Source organism: Oxyura jamaicensis, chromosome 1 (assembly GCF_011077185.1).
Source record: "Oxyura jamaicensis isolate SHBP4307 breed ruddy duck chromosome 1, BPBGC_Ojam_1.0, whole genome shotgun sequence".
Lineage (NCBI taxonomy): Eukaryota > Metazoa > Chordata > Aves > Anseriformes > Anatidae > Oxyura > Oxyura jamaicensis.
This window is the reverse complement of record NC_048893.1, coordinates 2,886,023-2,901,927: the sequence shown is the minus strand read 5'-3', so window position 1 is coordinate 2,901,927 and position 15,905 is coordinate 2,886,023. Positions and strand designations below refer to the sequence as shown.

The window sequence follows — 15,905 nt, the reverse complement described above, 5'->3', positions numbered from 1 at the left end:
AGACTTTGCACAACATAAGCTAACTTTGAAGTTAACCCAGCTTTCAGCAGAAAATTGGACCAGAGACCTCCAGAGGTTCTTTCCAGGCTATGACTGAATGATGCTCTGCAAATATGCGTCAGTGTACTCTTATAAATGACTGTCAGAGTCCAGTTCTTTCCTGCCCCTTAATAGAGGCATAACAATGGTTAAAAAAGCTATACAAAAAATGTAATAATATGGGAGGAATCACAGGATTTTGATTTCTTGTTTCTGAAGGCTGTGAATTCCAGCAGCTTCCAAAGGCAACCTACACTGCACTGTGATAGAGACCATGACATACATACACCAAAATACTTGCAAGAAGAGGAAAGTAAAAGATTCTAGCAACGAAACTTTATGCCCCAAAGGGGTTAAATGTAATCAAAATGGGGAAGTTTTCAAAAAGAAAAGCAAATGAAATAGTAAAATTGACAAAATGTCTGTGGATGCTATAGCAAGTACTTAAAGACAAGCACTTGAAGTCTCAGGGGATAAACATAGGCCATACATTAAAAAGGTTTTGGAAGGAGCTATACCTAGATAGATGTCATCTGTTAGCAAAAGAATAAAAGTGATCATTTGAAGAAAAAGAGAACCCTTAGAAATATTTAATCAAAAAATGAAAAGATAAATGAAAAGAGCTTAATGTCTGGTAGTTTAATGTAAAACTTAAACCATTCCAAAAGATTCTGAGAACCATTTTGCTAAAGGAATGAAACAGTAATAAAACCTTTCAAAAAGTTACTGGTGGAGGAATCTGCCAGGGAAACTGTGGGACTTAGACATGACTGAAGTAAAAGGGATGCGGAGCTGCTGTGTACAGCAGAAATGTTTGATGGATTCTTCCACTCGTGTGAACTGTGGAGTAACTTAAGATGGTTTCTACATCAGAACTTATCTTAGGGAGAAAGGAGGAGGGGTAAATCAGAGGAATAATTTCTAACAGAAGGAATAGTAAAATAATATTTAAAATATCAAAAAAAAAAAAAAAAGAAAAAGAAAGCATGAATCAAGAGTTTTAGGGTAATGGAGATACAAACTCACTGTATTATTAATCATAGTATGCACCTTGTCACTTATATCAGACTTAGCTACAGGGGAGTATAAAATATAAAATTTTGTTGTGCATTTTTGAAAAGGGAACCACAAAGGGTCTAGAAAACTGCAGCTGAGTGGCTCCGACATCTGTATTGGAAGCACTGTTGGACCGTAAAAGGAGGAAGAGCATCCCCAGTCTCAGGGCTAAATACAACATACTAAAGAAGAGGCAATACTGCTTTTAGAGAGAAATTATTCCCCACAAATCAAACAGCTGTGGACTTTGTGAACATGTGGTTTAGAACGATCCAGCTGGTGTAGTAGAAATGGGAGTGTTCTCAGAAAAGTTTTTCAACAAAAAAATCAGTGAATGAAATTGTGGGATAGATTACTCTTGTGGATTATTAACTGATTAAAAGGTAAGAAACAGCAAATTGCTCTGTTTTGATAATGGAAAGCATTGACAGGAGAGTCCTGCAGGGGTTTCCACTGAGGTCTGTGTTCTTTAATACACTCATAAATGATTTGGAAAAGACTGACAATAAAGAAGCAGTAAAGCTTGCTGATGACATAGAATTATTCATGATAATCGAAAATAATATTCCCATCAGGAGCTGCAGGAGTGTCTTGAACTCCTGAGACAACGTGCAACAAAGAGACAGGTGAAGCTGTGTGTTAGTAAATGCAAAGCAATACTCATGTGGGAAATGCAGCCCTGAAGGTTTATACACAGTGATGGTCTCCAGAGTAGCTATTTCTTCTCAGAAAAGAGATCTTATCATCAGCGTGGATGATAATGTCAGCTGAAAGCTCAGGGGAATCGAATGTTAGGAATTACAGGAAGGGAATAATGAACAAAACAGAAAGTAACATCGTGGAGCTACTTACAGCAGCAGTGCCTCTGTACTTTTTGTATGGCATCACTGTAGTTTCTGTTCTAAAACCATGTTAAGACTATGAGCAGTAGAGGAGGAATGGAGAAGCTGAGTAGGGAATGGTTACTCGCTATTATTCATAGCACAAGCATCATAGGAAGCGTCAAGTAAAATGACCAGGAGTCAGATCTGAAAACAAAACGAAGGAAATATTTCACCGCACATGTCCATATTAATGCAATTCCTTATCTCTGAGTCACTGGGGTGGGATTCATCTGACCTAACTTTAGGAGTGGATACACTGCAATGTGCACCTTTTGTGCTGGGGGCCACTTCTCCTCTGGGGACTGAGGCTCCAATTACAGTCAATGAAAAGATAGTGGGAAGTGGCATGAGATGAATCACATCCACTATAGACATTCCTGTTAGCAGAGGATGCATCATACCTTGTCATTCACTGCCTGCATTGGCCGGCCCTTTTCCATGTACAAGAGGGTCTAGTGTGGCTCGTTCTACTGTAGGCTTGTGGACATCAACCTTTGGACGGATGAACCCTGGAAAATGTTGTGCTGGCTTGGCAGCTGAGTGGGTTTGCCTGCAGACAGAGCTCAAATGCTTGGGATAGGCACTCCCAGAGGAGGATGAAAGACAGAAAGACAGGCAGAAGTCTGTAATTCCCCCATTCTCCAGTGATTGCCTGTGATACGCATGCCCAATACATCAGGCTGCTAGGAAAAAAAAAAAAAAAAAAAAAAAAAAAAAAAAAAAAAAATAAAAAAATTTTACTTTCTCTCTATATATTTTTTTTTTTTTTTTTTTTTTTTTTTTTTTTTTTTTTTCAGCAGCATGACCTTAAAGGGCAACATTCTCCATTCTGGTTTACAGGCAGATAAGAGCCACATCCTGACTCTGGGTGGATGAAGGGGGAGATAAGTTGCTTTTCATGGATGTGTCTGAAGAAAGGATAAATTACCTCCTCTGTGGGCTCTTTGTTGCTCCTTGCCCAATTCAGGGCTGTATCTCTGGCAGAGCAAACATACTTGTAACAGAATGAAACGCCGTACATCACGGTACGACATTGCCTTTCTGACGGGACGGTACGCTCAGTACTCACAGCAAATGTCAAGAGAAAATAGATGGAGATGTGAAACACAGAAGAAGAGGGACAGTGGTTTTCTACCGCTTTTGTTATTGGTAGTAGAAGGGGAGGTGAACAATTATGCCCATAGAACAGAAGCGTCAATGAGATAAGGAAACGTGGTAGTCATGCAAACAAGTGTCCTTCCTAAAAATTACGTCTGCCTATTTTTGTAATGTGCAAGTCCTCCCCTTCCTCCAGCTTCTGATTCTGTCAGCTAGGGTGGGCATGAGAATAAAGCCATACTCCATCAGAAAAGCTGGTCTCAACTCCTGCCTTCATAATCAACCACACCTGGGTGTGCCAGTTTTCTTTTTAATCCTTCAGTCTTCTTGAATACGAATAAGATCTTTTTTAATTTTCTGGAGCTTTTGGGCAGCAAACTACTTTTATTTTGCTTTCACACACAAAGAAAACACTCTCATTTGGACTCTTGCATTTTACAGCCACATGAATACAGTTAGATAGAAATGTACAATAAAGAAATGTACAATAAAGCATCAAAGCCCAGATCAAACAGCTTCCAAAAGCTTTCCTAGCCTGCAACCTAAATCTTTTCTATCCAGAGCCTCTCTTTCACCTCCCATGTATCAGAGCCACACAAAGAATGATTAGTTTCTGTAAGTCAGAGCTCAGCAGCCTTTTATCAATGCACCAGTGGCAGAAGGGATGCTAGCCTTGTACTCTTCAATATTACAATTTCTTCTGTGCCCACGTGCCACAGTGGTGAGGGTTTATCAATCAACAGCTATGGTTTTGCAGCTGTGTTGGCAATGGTAGTACCTCAAGTAGGCACATTATCAGCAGTCTGGTGCAATGCCTTAACTCAGACCATTTCGCTGTGCGTATCAGAAGGTTGCAGTTAAAATTAAGAGTGTCTTTGTGCCTAGTGCTGCATGTCCTACCGATCAAGTGTGGGTAGTACATATAACTATACATCCCCAATGAGCTTTCTTTCTCAAATGAATTCTTCAGATGTGTTAGGTGGACAGATACACGCAGGGTCTAAAGTGATTGAGGGACTGTGGCTTAGCAAGGTATAAGGCATCAGCTGAGGCCCCAGCAACTGCCCATACGAGTGCCCTGTGCCAGCCCTGACGGATATTTTAAACTCTGATGCACTTTTTTTTTGGTAACAGAGGCCCAGTAAGCCTACACATTCAGGTAGTTAATTACCACAGATCAGTTGATGGGTTAAAGAAAGATGTTATACCCATTTTATAACATCATAGCTTGCTGTAGCGACCACACCTTTTCCTAGTACATTTTTTGGAAATGACTTCCTCCAAGAATAAAAGATTCCTGAACACAGGTCCTCCCAGTAGCCCTGGGGAGGATGTTTCCCTATTAAAGCAGATGATTCACCCCAGTGAAGGCTCTTTTTTTAGGTCTTTGTTAGTCTTACCAGTCCTTTGACCAGTTCCTGACAAGATGTCAGGTAAGCAGGAGCATCAGTTTATGTTACAGGCTTGTGACTTGTCATCTCCATAATTTCTGCTGAACAAGCAGATTTACCCTTATAACAGCAACTGAGATAAGCATTTATTTTTAAATGATAAATATTTCAAACTGAAGAAATATTTCACCTTGTTCTCTTTGATAGGCATCTCCAATGGTTGCCTTACAAGAGACTTGCAAGTTCTCCTACAGAGGCGAAAGATCTTTCAGTCTTGGTAGGAAAATGGGAAGGGGTCTGTGTTGGTTAACTTCAGAATCCTTTGTCTAATCTGCTAATCCACACTACCTTAATGCTCAAAGAAGAAAACCAGACATTTTTAGGGATCAGTTCATCCACCCAGATTTGGCTAACCTTTGTAGTACGAGAAGAACTGTGTTTTGGACTTGCCCATTTTGCTCTTTGCAGGGAGTCTAGATGATTGCCTTAAGGCTATCTACAGCTTGGGAACTGCTGAGTTAAACTCCAGTCCCAGTGGCCTCAATCCCTGGAATATCCTTGTAGCTGCTAAGGAAAATCAATAGAAATAGCCAAATGGAGGAGTCAGACTTCTGCTCGAAATGTGTTTTTTTGCCACTGGGACTTGAGGCTGAAAGTATTGAAGGCTCTAAATATTGAACATGTCATGCTCATGATAAAAGGGCTCTATTCAGAAGGGGCCATTTTCTCAGAACCTGAATCCATTTCCTCCGGGTATTTGTTTTTTAACCAGTCCCCTTCATCAGAAAAACTCTGCCTGGGAGCTCTCAGACATCTTCTGATCTGCGTTGTCCCTCTGGAGGTGGAGCTGTGGTCCATAGGATGGAATTTGGTCTTTATGTAGCAGTGATGGAAACCATTATTTCCTTTGAAAATGATGACTCTGCCTTGCAATTGGCATTGGAAATGGACTGTCCCTGACTTCAAAAGACCAAGAGGATCTCTTATCAAATATCTTCAAAAGCTGTGAAAGGAAGACTGGGAAATGCCAGCCAATTTCCTCTGTTTTTGTTGTAACTTGTTTATGTTTTTCAAGTTCCACTTTGGAAAAGCAGTTGGATTGAATTAATATGCTGTTTTTTTTTGCTGTTTTTGTGTATGTGTACTTTATTTGATTCCCGGAGGTTGCCTCAGACTTGTTTTCTCAGAAATGATTGAATTGTTTATTGATCTTTGCTATTGTTCTGCATTAGTGTGCTTGTCTGATGCAAGTTCTCATGTCTTGCTTTGGTGCAAATGGGGGCTCAATTAAACGAGAAAAAAGGCAAGCCCACCCCTTATATTTCCTATATTGAGGAAAAACAACAGCACCGACTCAAAATTCAACAGAAAACTGATAATGGCTGTGTTATAACAGGGTAAGGTTTACCTGGATGGGTAAGGGAGGAAGGAAGCTGTGTATCTTGATTCATCCCTACACTGCATCATCTGCCACATCTCTTCACTGGAGAGGATAACCCAGGGTGGGATAAGGATGGGCAGGATGAAGTTGCCCAGGGAAGGAAGGAAGGAGCATGAGGTCACAACTCTCTTGTCCTCTGTTAAGACCACAGACTTTTTGGCAAGTCTAGGAGAAGAGGTTGCGTTTCTGACATGGCCCTTCTGACCCAAGGACCATCTTCATCCAGGGGAAAGGTGGGAGGTCAGATCTCCTGGCTAGACTAACCAAAAAGGAGTTACACAGGAAAAAAAAAAAAAAAGTAATAATAAATAAATAAATAAATAAAATAATAAAAAAGGTGTCTGAAGGAGTTAGTACATGGCTCTTCACCCTTCATGGGAGAGAATCAGGCCCTGAAGAATGTTTATTTTGGGCATCTAGGCATTTATAAGTGGATGAGATGGAGACCGGCTTTGTCCTCTAGGAGACATTGGTGGGACACCAAGATACTGGTGTAAGTCCCCGCACAGCAAGACCAGCGAACCAGACCAGGCTGTCTAGACGCTGAATAGAACTGAATAATAAATGAGATAACAAACCAGACAAATGGGAATAATGAAGGAGTGAAGAGAAAGGAGGGAACGGGGTGTTAAGAGAGAGATCCTAGGAATAACTCTGGTGAAGAAGTTGCTTTTCAGTATGTCTAAATGCTCAAGGTCTTGTTCTTCCTGATGATGGTGTAGAGGGCTTCTCTCTTATCACTGCCCTCTCCCCTTATAATTAATCCTAAAAGGGATAACTTTTCCAGTTTTTCACCATTTCTCCTATTTTAGGCTGCTATTTTTGGAGACTTCCTCAATCACAACTGACTCGGAAGGGTTACTCCCTTTTAACTTCTTCCTTAGCTTTCTGGGCCAACCACACCTGCGAATGGCATTGTAGTGATATCAGATCTTCAGAGGGGTAAAATAAAGCAACAGAGAAAGTAGTGTTCCCCACTCCTTAACACCAGGCCCACCCCACAGTCTGTCCCAGCAGTTTCTTCATCTAGGATCTCCTGTCCCTTTGATGCTGTCATGATGAGATGCTCTTCTTCCTTGGATTTTGTGCTACCTTCCTTTTGGGGGATGAAAGAGAAGACCCAGACACAGAACTGAGGCTCTGAAATGCCACGTGTACGTCCCTTGATCTGCTTTGATGGAGAAAACAGGCTGAAGTGGTGGAGAAGGGAATCCTCCAAGACCAGATTTTATTGTCAAGCAAGTGGGCTGTCCTTGCCCCCTCAACCCAAACAGGGATATAAACATCCCTGTAAAACTATGAACTTGAAGATGGCTCTGTTTCGTCTGGTTTGGGACTGTGCACGTGTTCAGAACTTTTTTTTTTTCCTTCTAGGAGGGCTTAACTACACTTGGTAAAAGTACTTGTAGGGGTCTGAATTATGTGCTCTATAAACAACAGGTTTTCTTCTCTTGGGGAGCTTTTTTTTTTTTAATATCAAATCAAATTAAGAAAATAATAAAATCTTCAAATTAAGGTATTCCACATAGTTATAGCTGTGTGTTGAAGGGTGATGCTCTGTGGTCATCTGCCACATGCTGTGAGGACCAAGAGCTTAGGGAGTATAGCTGGGATAGACTTCAAGGCTGCTGTTTCTAAAACACCAAATTACCACCAAATTTCCACTGGCTGCTGGGATACTAAGACTCATGAGGATGTGTATGGTTACCCATTTCGCAGGCTGTGTCTGGATTAGTCTGTTAAAGTGGCAGGTTACAGACACAGGCACAAAACCTTGGGTCGTGCCACCCTGGCTGCTGGCCACCAGGCAGCCTTGTGAAATGTTTGGTTTAGGAGTACAGCTGTAGGTATGGAGAGTGGTTGGTTGGTCATTCGTACACACACAATGCACACAAACACTTCACAACAACCACCAGAGCTTTTAAGATTTTCTTTTCCAAAATCAGGATTTGTCCCCCTAAAGCTTTCAGTTAGAGAATTCAGCCTTTTTGGTGAAAAAAAAAAAAAAAATCCCCTCCTCCCCCCAGCCCCTTTCCGGGGCCTTTTTTGTTACCACTGTAACAAAACCCTTTCACCAATAAAACAACAACAAAAGCATTCATTAAACAACATCCACAAATTTCTCAAGGAAAACGTCTCTTAAAATGCCAGTTTATTTTTGACTAAATTTTCAGAAGGAGAAAAAATCAACTCCTTGACTAGCGCTGTCCAAAGCTCAAAGCACAAGAGGTTGAAAGCCCACAGGAAACCTTCAGAGATAAAGGTCGCCCAGACCTCCCATGAAGGGAATCAAGTTTCAAGTAGGTATAGGATTTATGGTGCTCTGCACTTTAGCGAGGATTAAGTAAATGTCTTTCTCAGTCCGCTCCATAGCTTGCACTATTCTCTGCAGAATACTGATGTTTTTATACTGTACATTCTGGTGTGATTTCCAAAATCCAAACTCAAATTGCATTTCTTAAGATTGGTAATGAAAGAACAATTTAATTTTCCTGGGGGGAAAAGAATAACAACCAAAAAAAAATAATAAATAAATACCCCAAACCAAAATCAACCAACCAACCAAAAAAAACCACCACCAACAAACACCAAAGCCCACAAAAAAAACAACACCCCACCTCTGCAAAAGATGAGCACAGGGTCTGCTTATGACCCTGTCCCATTGCCTGTGAAGCTGCACCAACTGCTAATCCTGGGGGAATACATGCGTAAGGGCTGGTTTATTTGCTTTCCTTGCAGTCATTTCAAGGACAGCTCTGGGATTTCCAGTGGAGTGGCATTGGCCTCCTGGTGCCTCAGCCTTAGCACTGCTGTTTGGATATATCACTATTTTAACACAGCAGCCATCTGGCGTGGTGAAGCATGGGAGAAGGGCAGATTTTGTAAGAGCTGCATGGAAGAAAGTTTAATCCAGGGTGGATTCTGGCTCCCTGATGAAGTGTAAGTTTTGTGGGCAGTAAAGATGCCCAACACAGGGGCTGAGAGCAAGGAATTACCAACAGAATAAGGAACAGTGTTATGCCTTGGTAAAACTTTTAGAGAATGTTGCCTAAGTCACAGTCCGGGAGATTTTAGCTGTCACTGATCTGTCCAAGTTGACTCAAGCACCCTGGAGGGTGCACGTATTGGGGTAAAAGCTCCAATGTGCCCTAAATGGGCACAGGTGTGTTCACAACAGCCTTTGGAGCATCCTCTAACCCTCGTCTCTTCTGCAGTGCATCAAATGTGCCATGTTGCAGCTGCTCCCCTAGAGCTTTATGTTGAAGTCCTGCTCGTGCTTTTCCCCCAGTTTTTTATTTAAACTTCTATCCTTCAAGGCCACCACAAATCACAGTCTCCTTCACAAGTGAGCAAACTGGGTTGGGAGGTCCCAGCAATGACAGGGGTGACTTCTGTTCCCTTCTCCTGCCAGGACTCCACCCAGAGCACCTTCTCCTTGGGCACTTCCAGGAGCAGTTGAGCTTTAACTATTTTTTTTTTTTTCATTTTTCCCTCTTCCTCTAGCTTTCCCCCTTCCTAGGAAGGGTTGTTTGGCTTTGGTGGGGCAGCCTGACCCTGTCTGGAGAAGGAAAGCCAACAGAAGAGTGGCTGCAAGCAGACCCAAGGGACTGAAGGGGGCAAGCATATATAATCCCCCATTCCAGATATTCTCCAGCTTCCAGTTATTTTCAGTAGTCTGTCTATCTAGTAGCTCCCAGGGGATCTCTCTTCTTAGCACTAGTTTCCTAAAGTATAAGACCAGCATTTTCAAGTGGAGATGTAACCTCTTAAGCATTCATATTTAATAACACTTATTTTTTAACTCCATTATAGGATGCTGGAAGATGGATCATTTTTATCATATAAAAGGAAGAGGTTTAATAGGGGCAGACTCCAGGAGGATGTCTGGGTGACTGTTAGAGATCTGAGCTGTGCTGACGTGTATCCTACAGCTTCAGCTTTAACCTCTGTCCTCATGAAGCCAGCTGGGAGATGAGGCTGGAATTAACCTTTCCCTGCTGCAGGACGCCCACAGCTATCTGCTTACAGGGAAGTTTTCTTTCTTTCTTTTTTTTTTTTTTTTTCTTTCTTTTTTAATTATAGTGATTTCATGCAGCTGTTGGTATCTTCCTGCTCCTCCTGTTAACACAAGACTTGTAAGGAGGGTCTCTTTTCAAGAAGGCAGCTGTTTTTTCTCATTCTTTCAATTAATTAGGATGTGAGCTTCCACTACAAAAAAACAACAGAAGTTACCCTGGGTTCCAGGTTGAGGAGTCATCTGAATTAGAGGTCTACAGGGAAAACAAATGATGCTTATATCCTGTTTAAGAGTGAGGATTTACGTGGTGCAACCTTGTTGGATATTGAAGCAGTTTATTACACTCAAAGAATGTATTGTTTATCAGTTTATCCACTTTCACAGATGTGGTTGTGGCATTGGCTTGGGCGCTTTTCATCCTTGGAGGTAAGCACCTGAAACAGGAGTGGGATCTGTCCATCCCCATAGACATGTCATTGATGTCTGAGTATGAACCTAGGGTGATGGGTAGTAAAATCAGACATAAAGCTACATCATTACTTTCTTCCTTTAATTTAAAATCATGTAAGCTCTTCTGATTGTCTTCTGCAGTAGTGTTTGCAATATTGCAGCACTTCAGACCTCGCAGGTCCCCGTAGGACCCCATTTGATAGAGAATGGTGATAGCAGCAACAAGGAAAACTACCCCTTCAAGGCTGTATACCCCTTAACAGCCAGCTGAAAAATACAAGTACGGGGCAGGTGCAGAGGCAATATCTGGTCCATATTTTAAACTCAGAATGTACCCTGAGCACAGGGACAAGTTCACCTTCTGTCACCTGTTGGGGTAAGTGGGTGTAGAAGGTGGTTCATGCCCCCAGACAGCATCAGAAGTTTTAAGTAGTGCCTCATGAAATCTGAGGATGGGGAAAGTGAGGTGGAAATCCCATGGATGATGTTTCCAGAAAATTCTGATGCAATTTGTTAATGTTTGCTGTTTGCCTTCAACCCCAGGGCTCTTGTACAAGGTTTGTTTTTATTTGTGAAGAAATGAGAATTTCTTGGGGGGAGGGGGGGGGGGAATAAAAATGTAAGACTGGCTGCAAAATCCAGTGAAGTTGAAGTTTGAATTACTTTAAAATCTGACTGTTGTGGACAGAAAACACAGGTGAATTTTCCATGTTTAATGGTTTCAAGACCATCTTTTCCCCATTGTCTACCAACTGGTTTGAGAGCAGAGATGAAGGATCTGTGGGACAAGAGGAGGGAACCCTGCCTTTACCTAACACTGTCATGGCTCAGGTCCCGCTTTTCTTTTTTGACATAGTTGCATATCCAATGCCCTTGTTTGTCTGGGGCTTTTGTGTCCTTTAGGGCATTTACAGCTGTGGATTTACCCTGGAGTACGTGGAATTTTGCCCCCCCCCCCATCAGCAATAGCTAGTCCAGGAGGTTGAGACCTGGTTGTGTGATGCAGCCATGGACCCCATTCATATTCCTTCACCTTTTATTTCCCACATTCATGTGGCTTTTGGAAGCAGATTTGTTGGCACATTGTAGCTGAGTGACTGCTTCTGAAAATTGTTCCTATTGTGAAAAAAACAGGTTAGTTGTAGAAACTTGGATGCCATTATTGTCATTGCATGAAGAAACACTTGACCACTGCAGAAAAGTGGTCTGTGGGAGCTGTGCTTTAAAGCTGAAAATGGATTGTGAAGGTCCGGACTTCTGTACAAGAAAAGAAAATGCTACTATGACAAGTTCTTCTCCATAAAGACTCAGGCAGGAAGGTGAGAGCTCTACGCAGCCAGCTCTGCACCTCCCAATCCACCGTAAAGGCCATGCTCCATCTCTGTCAATGGGCAAGGCTTTGCTGGGAAGGGAAGCATGTTTCCTTAGGGAGCAATCTCTAGGAGTGATTAGGTAGTGCCTATGGGTGGGTGAGCAAGCTTAAGGTCATGGTTTGTGGAGGACCTTGGTGTGGGTTATTATTGCAAATACCCTGCTGGCAGCAAATCACTCAAGCTACAGCTTTCCCTGGGGAACACAGACGTGTTTCACTCAAAGCCTCTGTCCTGGTCTACTAGGTGAAAAGGTTTGGACTCCTGAGGCTTACAGGCATCCCTCCAGCAGTGATTTATGTGGATTTTTGCTTTCAGACCACGCTGAAGGACCCAGGCTTGCTGCGTAGAGCTCTATGGGGCCTGCTGTACCTGACGTGTCAGGAGTGCAGAAGGACAGGAGCTGGATGTCCATCTAGCAGGGGCTCTGTTGGATAGGGGAGTAAGCGTTACCTCTGGGACCCCTGAGAAGAGAGATTGCTTGATTTTGGGAGTTTTGGAGAAGCAACAAATGTGAGTGCTGTGTCCTCTAGGGAAGAAGGTGTTGGAATGATTCACACTACTTAATAAATAAATGGAAGATCTCTGATAGTGTGTGCAATGAGAATAATAACTATTGAAGACAGGGCAGGCCAGGCACCTTCTGCAATCTTTGTTTTCTTTAAGGCTGATACCTTAAGGCTGGTTACCCCTCTGCAGGGTGGTTTGGAAACTGAGACCATCACTTTAATACAGGACTTGCTCAAGAGGAAATATCTGGAGGAGTTTTCAGCCAAGTTCTCCCTCTTAATGCAATCGGTTTTCAAAAGCTCTCCTCCTCCTCACCCAGCCTGACGGGGTTAAACACCTCTGAGGAGGCTAGAGGGAGGAATGTTTTTAATCTCCCTGATTTATTAAAATCGTCTAAAGATAGCCAGCTGCAACAGATAGAACTGCTGCCCTCTGCACTTCAGGAAGATCCTCCCTGAGCCAGCTCTGTACAGAAAACACTGGCAATGGCTTAGTGACCTGCGGGACATGGTGGTGCCTGCCTGCCCGTCGATGGCCGGGGCTGAGTTTGGCCAAGTTTCCAGCAGGGCTGCCTTCTGCTGGCTCACGCATCCCCCCCACTGCTTTGCTCATGGAGAGAGGTATTGAGGGGCAGTGGAGGTAGGCACTGAGCTCGCTGGGAAAGCTGCTCCCAGAAAGGTTTGGAGCCTGGGGTGGTAACATAAAGAGGAAGAAAGGGGGAAAAAAGTTCTGGCAAAGAGAGACAGAGGGCAGGGGAAGGATTTTCCTGGAGCGGATTTAGTGCTCTTGGTTTTGCTTGCATCAAAATCCTGTAAAGGGTTGGAGAAGTGGGGGTCTCAGGGAAGAGGTTTGGGAAGGTGGGGGCAGGACATACGTCCCCAGCACTGGCACCAGGTTTGGATTAAAGCTCTGAAAAGATCTGCTTTCACTCCTACCTTTTTCCACTACTCCTTCACACGTATAAATATATATATATTCACTGAAACAAGTGTGTGCACTCCTTTGGGGTCTGTACTCGAGGCTTGCTGATCTGAAAGACAACAAAGATATTCACAAGGATTTTTCTGTCCTTCTGCCCCTGCCACAATTAGATATTAATCATGCTTTGCTCTTTCCCTCCCAGCTGCACTCTCAGGACCACCGGATGAGCTGTGGCCAGTGCAGTGCTGCAAAACCCCTTCCTCCAAGCTTTCCGTCCCAGGCTGGAGGACGAGCCAAAAGCAGCATCTGAATTCCTGCCCTGCACCTCTCCTGCCACGTAACAAATGGTTGTGACAGGGCCGAGTGGAGATCTCTGCCCTCCAGGCCAAGCCAGGGCTCTGCAGGACGTGACAGCTTTGATTTGTATCTGTGCAGGACCCACCGGAGACAAAAGACAGCGTCAAGAGTAATTGAATGAACGTGGCAGGCAGACCCAGCAGTGCTCTTATCAGCTGGGGGAGGCAGAGCAGATCCGAGGAGCAGAACAGGCCAGGTACCAGGAACCAGATCTTAGGGTTGCATTCCTCACATAAGTGGAATTTCCTGCGGTCCCCGTTAAGTTCTCTTTTTGTAAATTGAAAAACTAGAATCTGGAAAGAAATTAAAAAAAAAAAAAAAAAAAGAGCTATACTGAAAAAAAAAAAAGTAATTAATTTCCTGTGCTGTCTTAATCTATAAAGTAATATAATAAAAAGAAACCCTCATCCCAAGCTAGAGGGAGTGTGTTGTTTAAACCCCAAGAGAGGCAATGTTTAATTTAATTTCACAGGTAGCTATTTTGCAAAGCCTCTAAGGGAGGAAACTCTTCCAATAGCACCGCTCCAAGAATTTGACACAATATAATTTATATTGCCATTGTAGTGAGAGGCCTCAGTCTGTTGCGCACATGCGGGCACCCCCACGTACCCACAGAAAAACCCTCCCGTGAACTTACAAGGTGATGATGCAAAAGGCAGTGAAAAAAGCAGAGAAGAGGAGAGGTGGAGGTGGCCAAAGTCTCAGTGCTAGTCTGTGATGAGCCAAGAAGAGGATTCCTGGCGTCCCATGGCTGTGTCCTGGTTGTGCCCTTGGGATCGCAGGGCCCTCTTGTCTGATTTTTTTTAATGTGAGTTGGGAGGGAAACATTCTCTAGAGGAATGCTGTGTGGTTTCTCTCTTTTCACTGATATTAACCCTATGCATCAAGCACATACTTTTTCCTGATGGCCTGATTGAATGGCGCAACCATGTTGAGGTTGTACAACCTCTTCCCCTTGCTGATCCCACCAAAAAACCTTGCTGTGGAGGAGCAGAGCAGTAAGAAGGGGCGCCTCTGAGTTCCATTCACCCTGGTTTCAGCTTCAGATCCATTTCAGACCTGATAGAAGTTCCAATGAATACCAAGAGCCTTCAGTTTGCTTAGACAGAAAATGCCAATAGCCTCACAGGCAGCCTAAAAAGTCGAAGCCCCAAGTGGTTCAGCCCTTTTTGGCAGTGGTTTACTTTCATTAACTCCCCTGGCGTCTGATCGAGCTTTATCCCAAAGCGAGCAGAAGAGCCTTTTCCCCGTGATATTCCCCCCAGATCAGACCTGCCATACATCACACGCAGAGAGATGGGCTTGCAGAACCAGCTCCCTCCTCCTTTCCTCCCATTATTATTGCATTCCTTTCCCTCTGACACCCCAACAGCCAGATGCAGCAGCCTGGGTGAGCTGTGATTTCCAGCCCGTTTGCCTGTTAGCGATGATGGCCGATAAAGGGATAGAGCCTGACATGCCATTTATCTAAATCCCAATCTCACATAGCCCCATGAAAAGACATATTTCTCAGGGACAAGCTGGTTGCTGCAGCCTGGTGTCCAGAGAATCCATGCTACAATCCTCCTGGCTAATTTCGATGAGGGAGGGACAGTGAAGCCCACATGGGTCACTCCTCTGGAGAAGAAAGACCTAAGGGACTGGGGCTGAATGTCTCAAGGGCATCTGCTTAGCTCTGCTAATCCCTTTGCAGTTCAACAGCTGTCCCGCGGCACTTTGCCACCCGTGAGCTTGTTGAGTGTAAAAGTCCTTTGCTTTGCAGCTAGCTTTGCAAAACCGACATTATTAGGATTTCAAAAAGCTGTTCCTGGTCCAAGATAAACAGAGAAACCGAAGCAGCCTGTGAGACCAGTCTCCTGAAGGGAGAGACTTGAGAGGGCAGATTAGAAAATAGAGGGAGAAAGAAATATATAAATCCTGGCCAAACTATGAGTAAGGCGAAGATAGGATAACGGCTTTCGGTTCTTTGAAGAACGTAAACACCACAACGTGAGAGCAGATACAGTTCAACGAGATGGATGAGGCTGAGCGGAGAAAAACATTTGCTGTGTGTTAGGAGATGATTTGAGGCCACTGCAGATGTTGTGCAGGATGGGGAACAGAAGTCTTGTGGCTGCCATCCATTTTACATGGGCAGGCCCACGCATTGGGAACGTGCCCAGATGGTGTGGAGGTGTCAGGCTGACCTAAAATCAGGTGAGAGAAAACAGTGAAAGGCAGGGGTTGTTCCTCTGATTTTCATTTGGGTTCAGAGACTGGGGTTTTGGAAAACCAGTTACACCCATGTTGTGTCTCATCTCTTTACATGTCCAAGGGTAACGGTCTTTCCTGTCTCCTGCTTTCTATTTTCTTTCTTTATTATGATTTTGG

General features: G+C 43.5%; 1 long non-coding RNA gene across 1 annotated transcript; it reads left to right on the top strand.

The window, feature by feature from the left end:
* The first annotated feature begins 10,092 nt into the window (after positions 1 to 10,092).
* Positions 10,093 to 13,948, top strand: LOC118175457. Its single transcript, XR_004754981.1, has 2 exons — positions 10,093 to 10,353; positions 13,381 to 13,948. It is a non-coding gene; the product is annotated as an uncharacterized LOC118175457 (long non-coding RNA).
* Positions 13,949 to 15,905: the final 1,957 nt, after the last annotated feature.